A 23309-nucleotide genomic window follows, 5' to 3' on the forward strand; every position below is an offset into this window, starting at 1 on the left:
AGGGGCATTGACCCAAAATTTCGTGGCTGAGATAGCCTGCGGGATCGATTCCCGTGAAGACGCCTAGCCCATCTAACTAATCTCACCAACGAATATAGCTTTGAAGGTAATTTTATGAATTTTGAAGTTAAGGTAATTTGTAGGATTTTAAAGCGCTATACACCGCACTTCGAGACATTGGCATCACCTAGGGTGACCTCAATGTGACCGTCAACTTCTGCAACGTCACTACTGCAGACAAGCTCCGAGCTGGAGCAGCTAATAATTATGACAACATAGTTACCAATGCCCTTTTGCAGAACTCATGCCCGGAGATGTCCATTTGGCAGCTGCATGCAAGTCTGTGTGCGCCCACGGTGAATGTGTCGAAGCCTTAAGAAAGTCCTTGCCACTAGACGACAATAATGACGAAGGCAACATCGTGCAGCACACGTGGCAAATGAAACAATGCGATTAGACGAAGCAGGCAGCACGGAAGGGCACCACATTTGTGTGTGCTCACATGGTCGGGAATGTTTACGTTTTACTAGCTAGGTGGTGCTAGTTGCACACGGTGACTTGTTCTTGGCACTCTCTCAAGCCAAAACTGAGACTGGTAGGCAAGAAAAGAATGTAATTGATTATCTGTTGCGTGGTGCAGCAAGCAATGTTCCGTTTTATGACCACCAGGCCCTTAGCAACATATTGCACGAAGAAAATGTGAGACCAAAATTTTCGGGCCAGTGCCCCTATAATGTGCACCTTTGTGGTGTGTCACCATGAGGGTCGAAACAACGGGTTTTGACCTTCATAGGCTCATTAAGCCATAGGCTAAATGAACAGGAATGCCAAGCACAAGGGGTGGTGGTTCAAGTCTCTTTCAGAATTTTTATTAACGACACATCTAACCAGAAGACATATTTCTGAGGCATTTAAAAGCCGTTTCATGCACCTTAGATAGGTTCCACTACAAATATTAATTTGATCTGTTAACCTTACTCTTCACCCACAGGAAAAGTCTGTACAACACTCCCCTTTAGGGTTTCTTCTTTGCATGACGACAAGACACGTGGCTGTTGAGGCTGCTTTTCTGTGCAAAGGATGCATTGCAGTGCACACAGGAAAAGGGACGCTCTCCTGTGTGGGTGTGTATGTGATTCTTGAGGTTGCCTTTCTGAGCGAAAGCAGCAGGACATAAGTGGCACTGGAAGGGGCGCTGGCCCGTGTGTTTGTAAAGGTGTACTTTCATGTTTGTCCTTTCCTTGGTCACATAGCTACACAGCCGACAAAAATGCAGTCTGCCTTGTATGTATGCCAGTGAATGGTACTGCTCCGGAGACACCAATGACAAGGAACCTGCAAAGCCACAGGAAGAAGAGGAAGGCAATGCAAACCATGCATCACACACTACATGAAAATGGATTGCAGAACCAGGTAATCAAGAAGGGTTGCTGCACTTTAAATAAGTTTAATAACCCTGGCCTGCTCAAACCACTTGTTACATAAGTGGTAAGAGTTTACTGACCCAACACTCGTCTCACACATGTTCCCAACTCTACCTACATAAATACTATGCTTAACAGATGCGAACACTTGCTGCCGACACATAGAGGTTTGATGTTATCCTGATGCAACGCTTAAACAGCCAAAATTTTTTATTCACATGTGCCATTACAACTAATTATTGCACTGCTTTTTCACATAGAAGTATCTGTACAATGTGGGACAGCAAAAGCACCATTTGGATTATCAACACATGACGCTTATTAAACAAAATACCAGTGAAAGAAGTTAAATTGAAACAAACTGGAAAATATGATAAAAGAAAAAAAAAACATTTTCAAGGGCTAAAACAGCATCACTGTTTCTGGTGGTAAAAAAAATACAAGCAGATTTGGTGCATAACATAAGCAATTAATGCTCTATAGATGTATTGGCAATTGGCAAAGTTTACACATTGCCCATTAATATACCTACATCGCTTCAACGAAAGAACAACAATACAACAGAATAGTAAAAGTAACTGATTCACTCACACAACCACTCACATAAATACATATTACACTTTATCGCTATATGTAACTGCCTCTCCTAAATGAACACGATGGCTAAACACTGACGACACTTGTGGAGAGCCAAGTTGGCATGCCTCAATGATCAAAACTATTTCAATGTGTTCCAGTGAACGATGCACACATCCACTTAGCAAAGCGCTACATATAATTTAGGCATCAAATATTTGTAATCCTAGGCACACCAAATGCCCCAACTTATATATATATATATATATAAATGTAAAAATTCATGGACGAAATGAATCTGACATACTGAAAAGGTATCACAATAACGGTGGTTCAAAGTGCAAATGGTGCTATGTTTAATGGTGGAAGAGAATGAAGACATATTTGACTCCATTTATGTTCCTTGGTAAGTGGCAGAGTAGAAAGAAAGTTGACTGTTCATTGATGTTATTTTTGACATACCGTTGACTTGAAAGTACAACACAACAAAAGAAACATACGAGACAATAAATCTAAATCCGTAATGTGTAACACAATATTTCTGCCATAAACTTGTTTCAAAATCGTTTTTAACATGCTGCATGAAAAAAAAGCAAAGTGCCACCACCAAGTATTGTGGTAACTTACCTACAAGACCGTTTTTCTCAGAATATGCTCATTGTCGAACAGACTTGTAAGGTGAGAGTATGCCTTACCACCTACCTAGCTTGAACCAATGCTTTCTAAAGACAGGCACAATTTCTTTACACTGATTGAAACTTAAACACCATGGTGAAACCATTGCTTTCCTTTCCCATTTCTATAGACTAACGTTAATTTCCAATTTTCACTCCTTCTAATATAACCAATTCGAGGTAGCAGTCAGAGGACATATTCACATCCCTGTCATAATCTGAAGTTCATGTCAAATCAAACTGCTACATGTTAAAAAAGTGATTTCCATGAAGAGGCTGGTGTGGTGTGTTTATAGCAATTTCCAAAGCTTGAACTTCTTGGATGCTCCATTAGAGGGAGTGGACACATCTGAAATAGGAATGAGATCAGTTTCAAAGACAGCACGAACACAGACATTATACCCACACAAACTTCCATCCTCGGCACTATCGAGACTTCAGCCGAACAAATTCGTTGCAATCAATTCCATCTGTTGGTATATATGTGATTGAGGGATTACCTATGTGATTAAATCTGTCTTTTGGCCAACACTGAGATGTGGTGCAACAATTAAAAATAGTCTTTATACTTCAATCAAATAGCTTGCTCTTTTCATTTGACAAGTTTTATGACTACTTTTTCTTTTTTGTTTTTGCTACAAGAAGAGAATTTTGGAAGCTCATCCTTTACTGCAATCTTCCCATTTGTCGACATCACAGCTTCACTATATGCTGCATCCAGGTTGACATGAAATGGGGCACCCCGCATCTCATCCAGCACAGCCAGACACAGCAATGGAGGATACTGTGCCTACACAGAGAATACAGATTACTTAAGGGCTGCAGTGACCAGAAGGTCATTTTCATTTAATTTTGTCAATCACTGATTACGACATGTTCATGAAAACTTAAATATTTCGCTCCATTGACAATTTCATTAGATTTAAAGGGGCCCTCCAACACTTTTGAAGCACCTATTTTTTATTTGTGGTTTGCATAGATTGATGGCTGGGGATGATTTCTGCATAGGTCTAAGCATCATTTTCAAATGATTTAGTATTTGAATCACGCAATAAAGTCACTACATCGCTGCCGACTGCATCAGCGTGTAGCGACGCTCGCCAGAACTACTGCGGGCGGAAACGACGGCTAAGCGAGCAAGCCTATGATTGGATAAACGTAGGAATGGGAGAATATTCAGGTGTTTTGAATATTCGAACGAATATTACAGTATTCGAATTCGCTTCGATACGAATTTATATTATTCGAAATGAACGAATATATGTATGTTTGACCGCACATAACCACCTGTAAAGGTGGTTTCACTGCAGCGTCAGGTTGCTGTACCGTGAAACCACCTTTACAGGAGAAATCTGCACTGCCGCGAAGCCACACTTCAAAGTGAAGTGTACATTTTTTTTTTTTAAGTTTAAATCGTGTTATATGGGCTTGTATGCGCTAAGTATAGTAATTTTTAAATTGTAACATATTGTACCACTTCTAACCTGCACCCTACTGCTATTCAAATCTTGATACTATTCAAGGTTGCTTCCACTTCATTTCAAACCAAAAGTGACATTCGCTCATACCTAGTTCCAATTCTTAAAAATATTGTGCAAGGGTCATGACAAAAATGCTCATCTTTCATAATAATATGCGCTATATACTATTCGAACTATCTGATTCGAAATTATTCGACCAAATCACTATTCGCTTCGAATTCGCTTCGAACCTCAAGTTTGCTATTCGCCCATCCCTAGATAAACGTAATGTTAGAAGTGATTGTGGCGTGGTATCAAGACTGAGAATACTAATGTGTTTCGTTTCTCTTTTCCGCATTTTTTCATTGATCCCCAAATAGACGCCATGGCAACAATAAAGATCACTACAACTACAAAGCACAACAGAGGCATTGGGGTCCATTTCGCCTCTGGATTTTTTGCTCGCGCTGGTCAGATGTCCATACGAAAGGCTTCTCTCTCTTCCCGCTTCCTGCTTCTGTACGTTTGCAAGCTACCTCTTTCCGCACGCATGGTAGCATGGTAGGCTCTCGATTGTTGTTGACGCGGTGCAAGTAATCCCCTTCGCTGAATTGATGTCGCTGTGCCCTTGTAGTTCGTCGGGCGGCTCACCGAACAACCCACGTAGGGGCGCCCGCGTTTCACTGCCCTTGCCGCTCCACAAACTCTCTTCTCAGAATGAGAGGAGGCAATGACATGGAATGTCGTTGTAAGGAACAGCAGACAAAGCCTCACTTTGAAGCAGTAGTGCCCGCTCAAGTTCTGACAAGTCAGGCGTTGGGCACCGCGTTTGCTACTATGGCAATGATGTCAACAGTATGCGGGAAAGGACAAGCAACAATGGTGTGCAAGCATCCCCTAAGTAGGAATTTGCAGCTCATTTTATTGGGGCGCTCTGAAACGTCACAGGGCGAGTGAAATGTGGTCATGTGACCCCTTAAAGGGGCCCTGCAACACTTTTTGAGCATGCTCAAAAAGCGCTGCCGATCGGTAGTCGAGGCTCCCGAGAACACGTGAGCCAAATATTATAGCGATGCGCACGGCCTGGAATTTACAATAAATTCTCAAAGTCAGCTGAAAATCGCTCCCTCTTCTCTCGACAAATGATGTATTAGTCCGCAAAATATGACGCGATTGTCGGCAGTTCCACCATTGGCTGATGTTATAATCACGATAACACCCTCATTATTACTTTCGTTGTTAATTTTGAGTTCAATAAGTAGATAATATGTATGTTTATATTCTGTTATCGCGTTAAAAACACCGAACAAACATTAATATTAGCACTTCCGGTCTCACCGACAGCTCGTCTGCTCGTAGTTGCGTGGTTCCGTTTTCTTCGCCATGCGTAGTGCCGAAAACGTGAATATTTCTGTGCTTTTGACCATCGCCGGTTGCTGTTGAGAGTGGCAGCCGTTCGAGTGTTGCCTCGTCAGCTGGGAGCTGCATAGTCGGCACGTTCTCACGACCGACCGAGGCAGCCATGCAGCATGTCTCCGATAACAATGCTGGCGTCCGGTAATGGCGGCGCTTCGGGGTCGTCTGCCAGTGCCGTCTTACGAGGCGGTGTATCGGAGTATGGGCCGAAACCGATCTCAGCTGTCATTCGTTCCAAACGAGCGCGCAGGTTTGCTTCCATGGTTGGCAAAGCGATGAAAACACTACGGCGTTCGAGGTGCACACCCAACATTACCAAACCGACGCACAGTTTTCAAGCACGCGCGATACGGCTCCGCTCGACGAGAACGACGCAAGCCGACCGGAAGTGGCGGCACAGACCACGTGGTGGCGCCCAGACGTCAGAGAGAAAAAAATGAAGAAAAACTTTCCGCCGGCGCTCTTGGGCGGAGCCTCGCTCGTCTGCGCTCCCTCCCTCGACTCGCTGCCTAGCTCTCCGCGCGCTCGCTGCGTTGAGTTGAGGGAGAAAGCTGCGGAACGTGATCTCTATAATTTGGTAACACCACTTAGACTTGACGGATTCGAAAAATTTTTGCGGCATATGACTCGTGAAGAGTCATACGTCAATAATGAGACTATTCCAATATAACTAAGAAAGGTGTTGCAGGGCCCCTTTAAAAATTAAGTTGAGGGCAGGCATATTTTTCCTTGTATTTTGAATTGTCTAGATCGAATAACTTCAAACTGCATGTCGCTATCGCTGCTGTTCTGCTGCACTAACCTGCCCGTACTTCAGTCTACGCATCCCTCGAGTAAAAAATGGGGCGTTGAATAGTGTTGGAGGGTCCACAGTATGAAGCAATTTTTGGAACAGAAAAAAAGCTGCCTTGGAGCAGATCTGGAGCAGAAAGAACTGTGTTTAGGAGCAGTTTTGGAGCCGAAAAAAAAAAAAAAAAAGATTGTTTCGGAGGAGGTTTGGAGCAGACAAAATGGAGCGTGGGGTCACTTGAAGTAGTACAACACTGAGTCTGTAACTTTTGAGTGCATATTCTTATTAATGTGCAACCAGGCAATGCTGCTCTAATGTGAACAAGACAGCAACAATCAGAGTGCAGCCATAAATCAGACTGTTTACACTAAGTAATGTCACAAGCAGGCTTCACCGCAACACGCAATATTTCATTTAAACTGTGCTGGGGATGAGACACAGGAGTAAAAAAAGAATGCGTTCGTCCCGTCTTTTCCTACTCTTGTGTCTCATCCCCTGTCTTCTTCTACTTTGCTGTACCGTTCCATGCGCAGTTTAAGTTTCCAAAATAATGTCTTACCAACTAGCCCTGCAACACATGCTCCATGACACACAAGATGCGCACTGTGGCACAGCATTAGTGACAAGGCTAGCATGGTACACATGGTTCTGCAAGTCACAGCTGTCAAAACGTCATTTCCTCCTGGAAAAGTGTAGCGTTGAGCGTGTTGGTAAAACAAAGTGCATGTCAGCGCAAACGACAGGAGGAGACACAAACACTCTGTGTCCTTTCTTCTGTCCCCTCTTGTCGTTTGCACTGATGTGCACTCTCGATTCCCTCCTCGTTTCGAAAAGGGAAGGGATGAGAGACCACTACATCACCACTACCCCTTTTCCATCATCGCTGCCAGTGGGATCAGGGGTTCTCAAATTCGTCTCTGCGATGGGAGTATTAGGGGCAGCAAAAGGGAGAGTTGGGCTAGTTGGTTTGCGTCTTTTGCGCTGTTTCAATATGAGTGTTAGGGGGTTCTGCGAGGGCTGAGAACAAGGTCATTTGCCTGCATACCGTTTATTTCCTATTAACTAACACAGGTTATTAATTTCGAGTAATAATTTTGCATTGTATAAGAACAGTAACTTGAGCTTGTTGGCACACATTCATTTTTAGTTGGTGCACGCACACGGGACGAGGACAAAGAATTAAGAAGCAGAGGACAGGAATTGACTCACAAATAAATTTCGTTGGGGGCTGCTAACATATATACAGGTAGTGTACAGTGCTCACAGACTGAAACGTCACAATTTAGGGCTAAGTAATGCAAGACGAATTGAAAAATGTTGCCAAACGATACGGTGTTGACGTAATCTTTTTGTCGCCACATAAGGTCGTGTCCATGTGCACAATGAAAGTGTTCCTGTTAACTGTGGAAAAATCCATACTTTTCACTATAGGAACCCACTGTTTATCAGATACCATAATCATGCGGAAAAACTTACATAGGCCAGAGTGCAAAATGCGTGAATGTTTACCTAACAGATTTCTAAGCAATATATTGTAAGAAACAACAATATTTTTAATGCATTTGAAATAGTTTGATAACTTTAAGAAGTCATCTTCCCTCATAAACATAAATTCTGTCAATTAACCCTGCTGTTCCCCCTCAAAATAAGCAGAAACTACATTACAGACCTTCGGGGCTTCTATTTTGCATGACGACGATATATGTGGTCTTTGAGGTTGCCCCTCTTCGAAAAGGATGCATTGCAGTGGACACAGGAAAATGGACGCTCTCCTGTGTGAATGCGCAAGTGCTGTTTGAGGTTGCAGTTATGAGTGAATGCAGCCGGACACAATTGGCACTTGAAGGGACGCTCGCCCGTGTGTTTGCGAAGGTGTCCTTTCATGTTTGTCCTTTCCTTGGTCACATACGTGCACTGCCGGCAATAATGCAGTCCGTCTTGTATGGACACAAGCAAATGGTAATGCTCCAGGGACGCCAAAGACAAGGAACCTGCAAAGCCACAGGGAGAACAGGAAGGCAATGCAAACCGTGCATCACACACTACATAGAACTGCAGTGGAGTACCTCGCAATTAAAAATGGTTCCTACACTTGCATGTGCTAAAAATGGCCCACCCAAAAGCACATCTTACTGAAGTGATAACAGTGCACTAGCTCAATACATGTCTCACACAAGTTCCGAACTCTCTGCACGTAAATACTATGCTCAGTAGATGTAAACACCTGCTGCTAACACAAGTGTGATTTGGATACAATTTTGATTGTACAGTTGAAACTCGATCTAACAAAACCCGATTTACAAAATTTCCGATCTAACGAAGAAATTTACCAGTGGGGTTCAGTGGTGCTATAAACCTGATTTAAAAAATAATTTGGCCCCCAAACCCGACTTAACAAAGTTTTCCTGGAATAAATGAGTAAAAAAGCAGTGATTTTCTTCTAATTTTGGCAATGATGGGTTTTTCTTCAAGTATGAGCTCTAACGCTATTGTGTTAAAACAATGAGCCACCCTAGTTATGGCCCTAGCTTTACTTCGTGCCCATCGTGCCTGTGCACAGAACAATGGACTCGGCAGCTGGTAGTGCTCTTATGTACCAGATTATGCTAAAGACGGCAGTGGTCACTTTGGTTATTTAAGAGATTATGCGACAGTCAGCATTGACCATCTCCTCGCATTTTTCTCACTCGACCTGCTCACACAATCACAGCATTCGTTCTCCGCATCATCGCATATCGGCAGCCTGTGACAGCTTCATGTGACAGCCTATCTGGCCTGCAATCGAATCCCTGGTTTAACAAAAGAATGCGAGCATTGTCATCATATCGTTAAATCGAGTTTCAACTGTATAACTAAACACCACTATTTCTTCATACTGTATGCACTATTTAAAGAAAATGAGAAAACGCCAACCAAGATTTATTTTAAGATACCCGACATTTCGAAGGCTTCTTTGTGGGTGAGAAGGCCCGAGAAGTAGAGTGCTTATATGCGCCGAGGCAAATATCCGCCAGATGTTAATCTTTGTATGTATTACTGCATGAAGCACTAAACAAACAAGCTATCACATTTTCTTTTGCCTAGGTGTATCTATACGATGTAACATAACAAACGCACCTAGACATTTTAACACATGAAACATGCAAAGTAAAATTTGAGTTGAAGTTAATATGAAATGCAGTGCAATGTATTAAAACAGAAAAACAACAATTAGAATGGCCGGAATGGCATCACAGTTTCTGGTGACAAACAATACACCCACACTTTTGTGTGTCACACAAAGGATAGTATTCACCTTTTAATGCAGTTGACACATTTTCTATAAGTTTTAGATTCCTTGAATGACAGCAAAGTGCAACAACGAAGCACTAAACATACTTTAAGTTATTCACCAGATAATGTTTCAGTCACACTCCTACTACACACAAGTAGACATTCAATTTCATCGGTGTATCATCACTCGTCGAAGTAAACACATTATCCTGAATGAATGCAATAGCTACATATGAAAGCCACATTTGGAAAGCCACAATGCACTAATCAACATACCAAAGCACTAAATGCATTTAACACATCAAAGTATTCATGTTAAAAGCACACCAAGTACACCAACAGATATACACAGGAAGAATCATGAACAAAATGGACGTCAGTTGACATGAAAGGTATAAAAAATCTACTTCATGAAAGTGAATATGGTGAAATACTTGATGCCACCATATTTAAGGGTATTTGGGAAATGATCGTCCCTCAGTCACTGCAAAAAGAAAATAATGAAGATAGTTGGCCCACATTAATCTCGCGACTAAACTGACTTGAAAGCACAGCACAAGAACACAAACATAACAGGTGAAAAGACAACATGCATAATGAGGTAACAAAAGACAACCGTACTAGTAAACTTATTTCAAAATCATTGTTAATTTTCTGCAATGCATAAGCAATACACCAATGCTGAGAACTGCAGTAATTTATCTACAAAATTGTTTCTCTCGACTAAATTTACACAAATTTCAGCACTGTTGCATAGACTTCTGAAGGCGAGAGTATGCGTTGCCAGCTACTTAGTCTATACCAATGATATATCACTGCAATGAAATCTGTTCATTTGTTTAAGAACTTCGGTAGACTGACAGGGCAGAAAAAGAATATACAACTTCTTTTCACTTAAAATAATCAATCAGCAATCAGAGGAAGCAGCCAGAAAACATGGCTGTATACTGTCAGAATCTTAAGTTCATAACAAATCAAACAGCAGCACAACAGTAAACAAATGACTGATTTTCTAGATGCTGGTGTGATGCCTTTCTGCCAATGTCCAAACCATACAACTTCTAGGACGCTCCATAGATGGAATGGACACATCTGAAACAGCACAGAGACCACTTTCAAAGCCAGCGCAAACACTTGCAGTACACCCACACAACTCTTACCCTTGGTATCAACCAGACTCACAGGTAATGAATTACCCACAATCACATTTCTTGTTTATGTGGCAATCGACCTATCCATTTTCACCAAATAATTACACTTAACAAGCTACATTACTGAGGAGGCAAGCTGTAGTGAGCAATAGTAATGTAAGGCCTTGTACTTGGCAAGAACTACATAGTAGAACACGTACGGTTGTGCCATTCAGCAAAATGTAGGTAGAGTTGTTCGTTTTCAGATTTTATATTTCTCTGATATTCAGGAGATTAAAACTGTCTGCTATCTTTTCAAGCTGATAATCTGGGACAAATCAGGTGTTTTATAAAACCTATCCAAAATTCAAGTTTTTCTGGGTTAAACTTACAAATGTCCTAATACATTTAAAATATTAATAGTGACAGTAAAGAGTACTGATAACTACTAAACAATGAAACATTTTATTCCCGAAAAGCTCATCACTGGGATGTGCTGCCACCTCCTAGGACTTACGAGAAGCATTTGAAACTTGAGTGTGCTAACTTCTTGCGGAGATAAACAGAACTGACTTCTAGATCCAGCGCTTAGCACAGTCTGTGGCAGCGCCCGATACTGGTTTCGGTAATGCCGCGTAATCGCAAAGGAGGCGCGCGAAACTTGATTTTTATCTTTATCAGCACTTCCTTACAGGGGTGGCAGAAGTCGATTTCCAACTTTATTGGTGTGTTTCTTAGCTTGTTTATCACCAGCACTCTCCTTTGTTTACTGAGTTTCTTTCGAGTTCAGATGCACGGCAAAGTGGTGGTATGGCTAAACGCACTGCCCGTTCTCTTGACACCGACAACAATGACATCTTCTGACTGATTTTGCTCCATTCACCGAGTCTGAAATGGAAGACAGTTTTTCTTCAGAAGCAGACAGCTTATCTTCGGACGACGCACTGCATTCAACCATTTCGACCTCTGACCTCAGTACACCTGCCACATCTGAAAAGCGGTGAGCCAACAAAACTCGCCGAACCAAGAGGACAACAGACACCCATTTAATGTATGCAGGCTGTGATAAGGCGCTGTGCGCAGACCTGTGTTTTGGGCAATACCACATTCTGAAATACTACTGAACATTTGGCAGTTCTGAGCAATAATGACAGCAAAATACTGTCCCCGATTTTTTAAGTGTGGAGCACTTTAGGGGCCCGGCTTGTCGTCCATGCATACATCTCATGTGGCATGGTAATGCTCACAGTAAAGCACTCTGTGCAGACCGTAACAAGGCTAGCAATGCTCAAAACCAGGTTAAAATGAACGAGCAAGGTCTAAAATAATATATTTGAGTGAAATAACCAAGAAGTAATCGCATTAATTAAACTAAAATCGCTAAAAACGTTTCGGAGACATGTGACTGACTCTGGTGACGCGCGAGAGCGCCACTGCCTCGCCAAGCAAGCAAATGCCCCTCCCCCTGCGCTTCGCGGGCACTGTGTTGCTACATGTGATGGCTGAAACAACCTAACGGAACTCGCTGCAGACGGCGCATATCTCAACTGCCGTAACAAGCAGGAAGTCGATAAAGTGCAGCAAAAAGTAGTGCGCATGTTGCACACTGAGTTTGCGAATCTCCCTTACAATAGCCTACTCGCTTTGGTAAACGGAGCAGTGGGAACTTTACGAACGGGAATCACTGGCCAGGTGCCCGTGCTATGCACTTCCTCAGGTTTCACAGTAGTAGAGCTGCCATACATTTTTGTTACAATTTCTTCCCAATTTTACACATTTTGTAACATTCAAAATCCGCAAATTCGAACACCTGGGAAAGTATTTTCTTTTTAAATTAGACCCTAAAAGGGTTAATAAGTGAAAGCTGAGCTTGTCACAGAAAAAAATTATTGAAGTAATGTCAAATGTTTCCCTTCTAGAACATACTGCCCTTCTTTTCAAACAACATATCATTAAAATATTTAATCTACATAATTACAAATTACTATGCTCTTACAAGGCCTAACTTGGCAAACAGATAGTTTTCTCAGCAGTCTTGCACACCTTCAGTGAAATGCTCTTTCCTATCACTTCAACTCCCTTGCCAAGTTCCATGTTCACAAACACAGTATGGAGCACTCCACATCCCACATCTTGCCAACAACATTCAATTACTGTGACTCACTAGAAACAGGCATTTTGTTCTTCATAAAAAAAAGAGCGCTATGTTTGTGAAAAGTGAAACATGACTTCTGTTGTATTACTGTTTTGTCACACTTTCTTTTTTTTCTTTTGCATTTTTAAAGAATGCCGTTTATGCGTCTTAATGTGCATTTCCTGTACTCCTCTGCACAGAATACATTTTTTCAATAAATAGATCTGTTAAACCCATCGCACACATACTAAGACTATGCTCATTATCTTGAAAATCCTCGAGGGAGGGACAATTGTTTAATAACACATGTATGCATCTTTTATTTATTCTTGGTAAGCTAAATTTTAGTGCTGTACCCTGTTTTCACTATTGATGGGTAGCTGGGGCTCCATCATGCTGTAAATAGACAGCGTTCTTCCCGGTCACCTTTTTTCACTGCGATGGTTTTTGTTCTTGGTGAAAATGAAGGTTCTTTGATTGACTGATTGAAAATCAGGTCTCACCCAAACACAAACAACCCTACATATGGAATAAGAACATTCAGACAAGAAAACCAGGGCATACTTGTTTGTTCATCTTAGTCCTCCATGTTGACCAACTATGTAAACTGGTGCTGCAATTGCTTTACAGCAATGGACACATTAGATGTTAACACTGAAAAATCAAATGCAGACAACTTTTTACACTGTTTTCTGGACCTATTGAAAGTGTGTTCCTTAAATACTGAACGATATTTTTGCCATAGAGATTTTTCGTCAAGTTGAAAGACTGGGTACTGAAATCAGTAGACACAACCTTCATTTCACGCAGAAACTAGTGGAAAATAATGAAATTGATGTCTTTCCCAAACTGCTGCGTCTAGCAGCCGTGTTGTGAATAAGAAGAACGTCCCTAGAAACGGTCGTGCCAACAAAACTGGCTCCACTACCACTACGGTGCCTAGAACCATTACGATTGGCACCGGTAGCAAACAATGCTCCTGGGTGGGGTAAAGCTGCTAAAGCTGCATGTCCCAGCGCGTTCGTGGGAGGATGGGGTGTAAAGGAGAGGTGGAGAAAGGAATGTAGTAGGACAGGAAAACGTATGCCCTGCATACACTGCGGTGACAAGAAACATCACGGCCGTCGATGCACAGCCCCGCGCGCGCTGACAATCATCTAAGAATACAGCTAACAGTTGAAATATATGCCAAATAAACTCTGTTTATCGGAACAGTCGCGTCTTCCGAGTAGAATTTCAATGTTTTCTTTATTTTTCGATTTTTGTTCAGTATCCTTTTAAGACCCTGCAATAATGACATTCTGCATTTAAAAGAGGGCACAGCCTCGAGAATACAGCCCGTGGGTAAATACATGCTTGGGCAGAGCAAATATGTAGCACCACAAATCTTTCCTGTTCGCACATGAAGCCAGTTTTCAGTCACTGACTCACTGCTGGTGTTTTCACAATGAAAAAATGGAGATGGCCGACACAAATATTGAAGAACAGTTGCCAGTGAAAATAAACAGCATGTGAAGGGCTGCGAAGGAAGCACTGAAAAAACACAGGTTAACTCATTCTATGGTCTGGAACACTACGCAGGGGCAGAAAGTAGTGGAAGTACAATCAATTACATCATAATATTACATCATAATTTGTAGCTATAGTCAAATAAATCATGATGGGAGCAGTTGTACATGGCTACTTATTTTATGTAATGTGTACAAGTATGGTAGAAACATATGTACCTTAGAGATACACAGCATCACTCATCGATATCACACAACTCTTCCAAATGCTGTTTTAGCCAGTGAGAAATCAATGTGCTTGGCTATCTTGTTGGCGGTTGAGGTCTGGAACCCAATCTTGACAAAATCACCGTCATCGTATATTTCCCCATACCACGCTTGGCAAAAGACGTACAGAGCTTCATCCGCCTGTGCTCTTATTTTCGACGTTTTTGTCAAGAATTTAGCCGACATTGCCTGTCCCCAGACGTATCTCCTGAAAAAGGACATGTCACTTCATTGAGGTCCAAAACAGGCTAATGCCTGTAACGTATTAAATGATAATTTTCCTAGTTTATGTTCTTATGTTCTTATGACCAAGGAGGTCTGCCAAAGACATGTGAGAAATAATGCTAGATAAAAAATTATGGCTCCAATCCATGCTGCGTAGGTGGTTAAACAGCAAAGCTGTAAATGACACCCAGAATGATTACCCATTGCGACGTTGCTTGAATGATTTTCTGCATTAGAATCGTACAAGAGTGAGATTGTCGTCTGACCTCCGGGAGCAATGGCCAAGAAGTGCGTCTGAATCTGCAGACCGGCCATGCATGTTTCATCGAACACAACCATGTGACTCGACACGTTCATAGCCACGACGCATTACTTTGAGTCATCCAAGTCATAGACGTCCATCAGCCTCTCAACCTCGTCTTCGTCTATCTCCCCTTCGTCCGGGAGACATTCGAATGGCTGTGGGTTGAAGCGAATGTTGAACTTGCACAGTGGACTCTGGAGAAGAATGTCTATTAAATTTATAATCTGCACCGTTGAAACGGTTGATAGCATTGTACCTTCGTCGCTTACGCGGAGTGGCGTCGAGAACGTCTATTAAATCTGCACCCTCTAAACGAAGCATCTGAGCACGACGCCATTTTTTTGCCCACGCGTTTTTTGCACTAGGAACAGCATCGAGAACGTCTATTACACTTTGAATCTGCAACCTTAAAATGGAGCATGCGAGCACGACGCAGTTTCTTCTGTCCACGCGTTTTTTTGCGCACGGAGACAAAACAGTTGCAGGGTAGAGGTATGTAGCTTTGCTGTAATAAAAGCATGAATTTTAATCAAAACCTCGAGACAACAATTACATATTTATTTATCATTTATTAACTGGTTATCTTTACTGTCGACATGTCCTCAAGGAATTTCATCATTATTGCTGAATAATGACTGTTTCGAAGCAGCACAGCTTCACTGCGCAAATCTTCCCAAAGAGCAGCAATACGAAGTATATACTGGTACACTCCCTGTTGAGACACCTCTCATATTCCTCTACTGTGGTTATAATAGAGTCGGCTTTTAAGCTTTGAGCAGTACCCCGAGCTAAAAAAATTACTTTATTATTCTTTTACTTCCTAGTGTCCATATAAATCTATTGTTTTAGAGCAAACAAGGTAAATGATATCTTTAAAACTTCAAGTGACTTAAGATGGCGTCACTCGCTAGTGACTACCGGCCGATGGTGCCACTTTGTCGTTTTAGGCGTGCATGAAGGCTAGGATTTCAAACATGCGTTATTTAAAATAGAGTGAATACTGCACCGAAATATTTAAGAATCGGCATGCTCGATGTCTACTGAAGCAGTGACAGTGATGGAAGCGACATTTTACTTTTTGGAGCAGATTTCAGAGCAGATGTGCCACTTCAGAGCAGCCATTCGCATATTCAGAGCAGAAAAAAAAAAAATTCTAACTCGGAGCAGCTATGGGCTTTTTAGGAGAAGATAATTGTTGGCGTTTAACGTCCCAAAACCATGATATGATTATGAGAGACGCCGTGTTGAAGGGCTCCGGAGTACATGGGTCTCTAGCATTTTCGCCTCCATAAAAAACACTGCCACGGCGTGACCTGCGGGTCAGCAATTGAACACCTTAAAGGGACACTAAAGAGAAACAATGAATTGGTTTAGATTGATAAACTGTACTCTGAGAACACTAATGTCATTAATTTCACCATCATAGGTTTATTAATGGTCGAAAAAATCAAGTTCAAAGTTTCATTTTAAAATTTCATGCCGAAATCTACATGCATGACGTCACGGATTTCAAGTGTATTTATCGTATTTTGGGGCCATTCACTCAACAAAATTTCCTGAAACTTTGTATGTTATGTGTATGACCCCCTCAGAGGACAATGTACCTCATTTTTGCCGATTAGGAACTACGCAGGATCTAGAAGGCGCCGTAAAAATATGCGAAAACTAGAAGCAGCGCGAAAAAAACGACGACAGAAATAGGAACACACACAACAGGACTAGCGCTGTTCCTATTTTTGTCGTCGTTTTTTTCGCGCTGCTTCTAGTTTTCGCATCATGAACCGACTCGCCCAAACCTACAAGTTGTTGCGTAAAAATATGTGACGTCACGGCGAATGGTGCAGAAATTTTAAGGTGGCATCGCCACCCATTTTCTTTTTGCGCATTTTCTCGCTTACTAAGCGTCTTCTCGCAGCAAGCATGGTGTTTTTGGTATCGTGAAAGAGTAGTTTACTAATATGAGAAAAATCGTTTTGCCCTTTAGTGTCCCTTTAACCGCTAGACCACTGTAGCAGGTTAGGAGAACTCTTGAAGCTCAAGGCATCTCCCTAAGCATTTGATAAACATTATTTCTTATGAAACTATTGCACAAGCAACAATCAAAGCAAATTGCAAGAAACAAGCAATTAAGAATATGGTTATCGAAAATGCAGTAATATGAGTTATATATTAAAAATGCCAGTGCTTTTAGCAGAAATGAGACCAAACTGGTAACGCTGAGCACCACGTTATAAAAGTAACTACAAACATATATAACTGTTGCCAAGGCAGCAATTGATAATCGGTATGAGATCAAAGCAATCTCAGTTGTTTTCAAATAACATCAAAATAGCCTGCATGTCAAGTTAAAATAAGGCTGAGCTATATACTTAAAATGCTGGTTTTTGCTGCATAAATGAGATCACAGCTGATAAAGCTGGGCATCACAAAGTAAATGTAATCAGTCACAGATGTCACAGCGGCCTGTAAAATTTTCTCCTTGAGAGCCCAGGTCCTCAGTGCTGCTGCGAAATCACTAGATTCAGAAATAGGCTGCATGTCGAGGCAATGTTAGAGGTTAAAGATTAGATCAGTGTTCTGAACAAGTGCGCAAGGCAGGCTAGACTCATTTTGTAAAGTCTGAAGACTAAACGTGCATCACTTCTCGGGCCTAATCTGCAATGATGTAAATGTATCTACAGTTTCACAGGCCGCGGCCTCAAGCATTCTTTCGTCACAGCTAGTGGGCTTTACATTCACCAGGCAGACCACAGCAGACAATTAGATTCACTGGTCTGTCCCTGCCAAGTGTAGGATTTGAACAATGCTATAACCAGGGTGTCGGAACGAAATGTTTTTCATTTCAGGTTTAGTTTCGTTCCACCGCATAAAGTTGCGTTCAGTTTCTGTTCCGGAACGAAAAAAAAAATGTCCCGTAACTGTTCATAACGTTTTTTTTTTTTTTTGTATGCAAAAATTTGAAGTTAAGGTAGTCATAAAAACATTGGATTTGTGATATAGTTACTTGCCCTCCTCCTAAGAAAGTGGGACAGGGGTAAAACACGTTCTGCCCACGTTCTTAAGAGGAGCACAAGTAAGTATACCGTGAATTCCCACCAACTAGCACAAACCAGTATATCCTTCAAAGTCATAGTATTTATTTTCTCAAAAGTCAATTACGATTTTTTCTAGCAGGCTCAATGCTTTGTGTCAAGGGGGTGAGCACGATCTCAGAAGCAGCAAGTCGTTGAATGTATACTCCGATGTGCGAGACCGCTCTTCTGATAAAAAAAGTCGCCAGGCATGCACTGAACATGCAGCATAGCCAGCGAAAGCTGGAAGAGCGGCCTCTCTAGAGCCCCTTGTAGACTCTCTTGGGGAAACTAATACAAGTAAACATGCAAGGTACCCACTACGCCATAAATCATCGTCATTTTTCTGAAGTAGCGAAGCACCCACTATGCCATTTTCGTCATTCTTCGGAGAATCGTGGTACCCACTACACATCTCTAAGGCATTATGTGCACTTTGTGCTGTGGCTGATGAGGATGAAGAGTTATGGCTGTGCCCTTTGTAATGGGTTGGAAGCATTCAACGACCAACCCTCAGCGCAATTCAAATTGTTTGACGTCAGGTTGTTATTTTACTCTTTTGCCACGCTATATTACATATGTTACCATGATTCCTTGCTTGCGAAGGAGTTACAAGCACAAGCGTGGCACTGTGGTGAAATATTCGACTGCCAGGCAGAGGGCGCGCGTTAAAATCCCATCTGATCCTAGAAATGTTTCTGACTTCACTTTTTTTTTTTTTCTTATTTCACGCGATAGGGGTTACGGACACCGGCGGCGGCGGACAACTATGGCGCCAAAATCAGCTGTTGTGATCTCATGACAGCTTTCGCTGTAACAAGCTTCAGCGCCGACAATGCCCTCTCCGCGCTCACCTGCGGGACAGGCGCGCAAAAGTCCACTTGCGCTGATATTAACATCTCTGGTTGCCACCGTTTCGTTTTTTGCACACTTTCAACATATCTTTTCTTTGGAATTCCTCCCTGAGGTATGCGCTGATACTGTACCCTGAGATATGCATAATTGCTCACGTTGCATGACCTCTGTTGTTCCGGATTCCCAAGTTTTCTCGTGAACCGAAAAACGATTTAATAAATTTCGGTTTCACTCCAGAACGAAATAATAAATAAAGTTTCGGTTACGTTTTCGTTCCGGTCAAAAATATCGGTTTTTTTTGTTTTCGTTTTTGGTTTTCGTTCCGTTCCGACACACTGGTTATAACAATGTTATATGGACTACGGGGTGCACAGACAACAAATGTGGTTATACGCACGGCGATGTGCGGTGTTGTATAAGTATCGCTACTTTGCCAACGTCAGTGGTTAGTCCGCGTCACTGGGGGAAGGTGGAGGCAGTAACCAATGCATCACTACTGCCAGACCCACGAAACGGCACGGCGTGGATTAAAAAAAAAAGAAAACCGGCGGCTCCATATTATGGTATGAGCAAAAGCCAGAAATCTGCCCCCAGTATGTTGACACCGCAGCTCGCAATACAACTTAAGAACATGAATTTGGCCTCGTCGGTAATTACTCCACGACATGGTGATCGCTCACAATGGCAGAGACAAAAAAGAAAGCACGAACGACAACACGGTCTTTGTCTCAAGTCTTTTTTTCAGCGGTCAACATGTCACAGTGCAACAGCTAGCTTACTCGATAACCCCCCCTAAACCACTGAAAAGCATCATTAAACTACTTACCTACACAACGTCTCTAGTTGCTGATCTTCCTTGGTAAAAATCGTAGACAAAACAATGTTTCTGGAGCTCTACTGCCACTTCGCGTACTTGTTTCGCATCTACAATGAACGAGAAAGTATCTCAACCAAGCCGCCATAATCTTTGGATTTGGCCATGGATCGATTTGGCTTAGGGGAAACGAGAGAAAAAAAACACTGGGGTCCAAACGAATCTTTTTTTTCTTTCGTTCTAGATATCCTGTGAAAATCTATGAATAGATATCAATCGTACGTTCGTCAGAGCTCAAGAAACAAATTTCTACAATGGGATGTCGCGCGTACGTCTGTCGGACATCCCATCTTGGCAATGGGTAGTCACTGTACTGGGCTTTTGCACGTATCTCCGGCAGATCCGTGATTTCCGTGATTGCTTGGAGCTTCCAAGGAGGTTTAAAAAAAAATTCTGGAGTCGAAGCTCTCGAAACGCCTTGCCAGCGAAAGTGAAGCCTGCTTTTGCCCACCAAAGAGCTCGGAAACATGCTCTTTTCTGGTCATGCCTACTTCTTAGAGGTCAAATGGCTTTGAGGCTTTGATCTGTTAGTGTAAATGCTACGTTAATTATAAAATGAAAGATCGTTGTTGCCGACAAAAGTAACCCGTCGACAGGTGTATTGCCGATTGATATCCAATAAAATTTGTCATGACTTTGAGGCTTATTTACGAAAACTAGTAACACAAAGACACACTTGCAGCAGTATCTGCGCCGTAAAAGTTGCCATACTAAACTTCTCTGGCGTGCGTGGAAAACGCTCGCTTTCCTTCGCCAAACGCCGATGATTTATCGTGACCCAAGATGGCGGGCGCAGCCGCCATCTTTTGGTGGACACGGCTTCACTATTGCGCAATAATCGCCACTCCAGCAATTTTTCTAACCTCCTTGGGAGCTTCACACGATCCGTGGGCGTTACCAACAAGCTAGGACAAATTTTACCACCGATGTTTTCGCGATCATGAAATCGGCCATGCAGTACATGGCCATATCTTTCCCTGCACAGCCAGCAATTTTCTGCTGTTCAGCGCTGATCGGTAGCGTTTTCATGTTACAGGGCCTCTTTAAAATATTTGAAGTTGAATTATTTGTGCTATTATGCCATGCAAGTCTTCACAAATTGTGCCAAAATGTGCTATTTTAACCCCTCCCCCTTGTATTCTTGCGCTATGTCTGAATATCTGGATAATAAATACTTACTCAAATGAAGAAGCACATATTGCGTTAATATTTTTGGATCACTGAAGTCTGTAAGTTCTTTGAAGAAATAAATATAAGATCACAAATTTGAAACAATCTGCATTTCGTTCCACATTCAGACCACGTGGCACCACAATTAAAAGCCATCTTTAAAATGAAAGTTGATATTTTATTTCGCAATGATAAAAAGTTACAAGGACGACACATAGAAGCTGCGAGCACAGCTCGAGGGGCCGTGACCTAGTACACAGGGTAGCATAAAAACTTCCAAGTTCCAGCAAAGGGAGTACAATTCCCTAAGAGAAAAATGCGAGTTACAGAATGTTGCTACTAAACAGGGGATTATAAAGCAGGCATCAAAAGAAAAAAAAAAAGTAGTAGACATGTCACATCAATTTACAAACACCAAATGCATTAGTATGGAGAGATGGTTTGAGGACATTCTTGGAAACATTTCGGCACGCACACAAAAGTTTGTCTTCTCGCCTTTCGTTTTCGTCTTTTGTGTGCGCGCCGAAATGTTTCCAAGAATGTCACCAAATGCATTTTTTTGGTGCTATACTATAGATATGTTAATGTTACCTTCCTTTATTGTGCAGTTCAGAAGAAGGCAACTGAAATTTTAACATTTGATTTCTGTAACTGTTTCTGCATTGGGATACATACCCCACTCCTGTGTGGTACGTGCACACAGAAGGCAAGAATGTGTTTCTCTAGCCTTGCTAGGCTTGTAATAGCATCATTCTTTTTTTTTTTCAGAAACCAAAGTTTATATAACAACAAAGCTTGTAATTGGAACCTGGATGACCATGGCATTTTTCAAACAATTTTTTATACTTCAATTAGAAGTAAATAGCTCATTCTTTATATTTAAGAACCTTTAAAATTACTTTGTTCTTGCTTTAAGAAAACCATTTTTGAAGCTCATTGTCACGACAATCATCCTATTTGTCGATATTGCAGCTTTATTTACATGATGAATCTATGTTGATATGGAATGGGACATCTCTCATCTCACCCAGCAGAATCACACAGCAAAGGAGGATACTGCATTACCTATACAAAGAAAACATTGTACTTCAGAGCTACAGTGAACAGCAGATCTTATCTGTGACTGAACTACGTTGCTGACAGCTAACAACATGGTCATCAAATTTAAATACATTGTTCTATCGAGAATTTCGTTAAACTGAAGCTCATTTCAAACGGGATTTAACCACCAACTGAAACTAGGGGTGTGCAAATACCAAATCTTCAACCTCAAAGCTAATTTGAATAATGAAATCCAAGTGTCAATCGAATTGAACATTTTCGGATACGAATAGTACCACTACTCACTTTTGCAAACAAATCTTTTCACCAAGCAGAGACAAATGAGCAGGTTTGTCTTGCAGCAAATAGAGTACAGGAATGTTGAGCAATGTACGACGTTATTCTTTGAACCTGCCACATCCACAATTACTTAAATTTGTCATTAAAGGGAACCTAAAACAGTTTTTGGAAATTTCATCAGCATTTAGGCTATAGCATCACACTGTGTATCAAGGCAGCTATAAAAGCAATTATAATTATACCCTCCTTCTCATTACTGATTTACTTCCTCAACTCACTGAACACCCAGCCGTCGATGGCAACCGCAGCGCACTCGACGGGTTGAGCTCCGTCGAGTGCGCCCAGCAGTGCACACCTCAGGGTAACAGAGACGAAGCATGCGGAGTGGTTGAGATCTGCTCTGCCTGGTTCCGCCACGCTACCAGCCCTTCTTATTTTATTTTCCTGTACGGCGACAATCTGCAAAGGCATGTGGACGAGCAAAAAGTATTTGAGAATGATCACTGAAAAGTGTAAACTCAAGGAATGTCTTGACGAGTGAAGTTACAACCGCAGACGCATAGATCCTGGTGCTGATCGGATAGCGAGAGCCCACTGTTCACTGCAGTAACAAGCTGACGCGGCTCTGCTCACCAGATGCCTTACCAGCCTTACACAATGTCAACACTTTACAGGTCGCCAATCGCTAGATTTGCAGCACACAACTCAGCTACGGCAATTCAGTGTCTGAGATAAGAAACCTCGAGATAAACACTGTCACGCGGTTCACGTCTACACAAAGCATGTCGCAACGCGGTCAGTAATCGGTCAGTAAATG

At 41.9% G+C, this 23309-nt stretch overlaps 1 long non-coding RNA gene across 2 annotated transcripts; it reads right to left on the reverse strand.

The window, feature by feature from the left end:
* Positions 1–1222: 1222 nt before the first annotated feature.
* LOC119399373 (uncharacterized) lies at positions 1223–20065 on the reverse strand. 2 transcript variants are annotated; one of them, XR_007416839.1, is made up of 3 exons: positions 8010–8298; positions 2628–3023; positions 1223–1335 (listed from the first exon to the last, which is right to left on the reverse strand). It is a non-coding gene; the product is annotated as an uncharacterized LOC119399373 (long non-coding RNA). The 2 variants fall into 2 exon arrangements; XR_005184824.1 differs by lacking the exon at positions 1223–1335 and adding an exon at positions 19934–20065 and having other exon boundaries at positions 2029–3023; positions 8010–8331.
* Between the last annotated feature and the right edge of the window lie 3244 nt (positions 20066–23309).

This window comes from Rhipicephalus sanguineus, chromosome 7 (assembly GCF_013339695.2).
Source record: "Rhipicephalus sanguineus isolate Rsan-2018 chromosome 7, BIME_Rsan_1.4, whole genome shotgun sequence".
Lineage (NCBI taxonomy): Eukaryota > Metazoa > Arthropoda > Arachnida > Ixodida > Ixodidae > Rhipicephalus > Rhipicephalus sanguineus.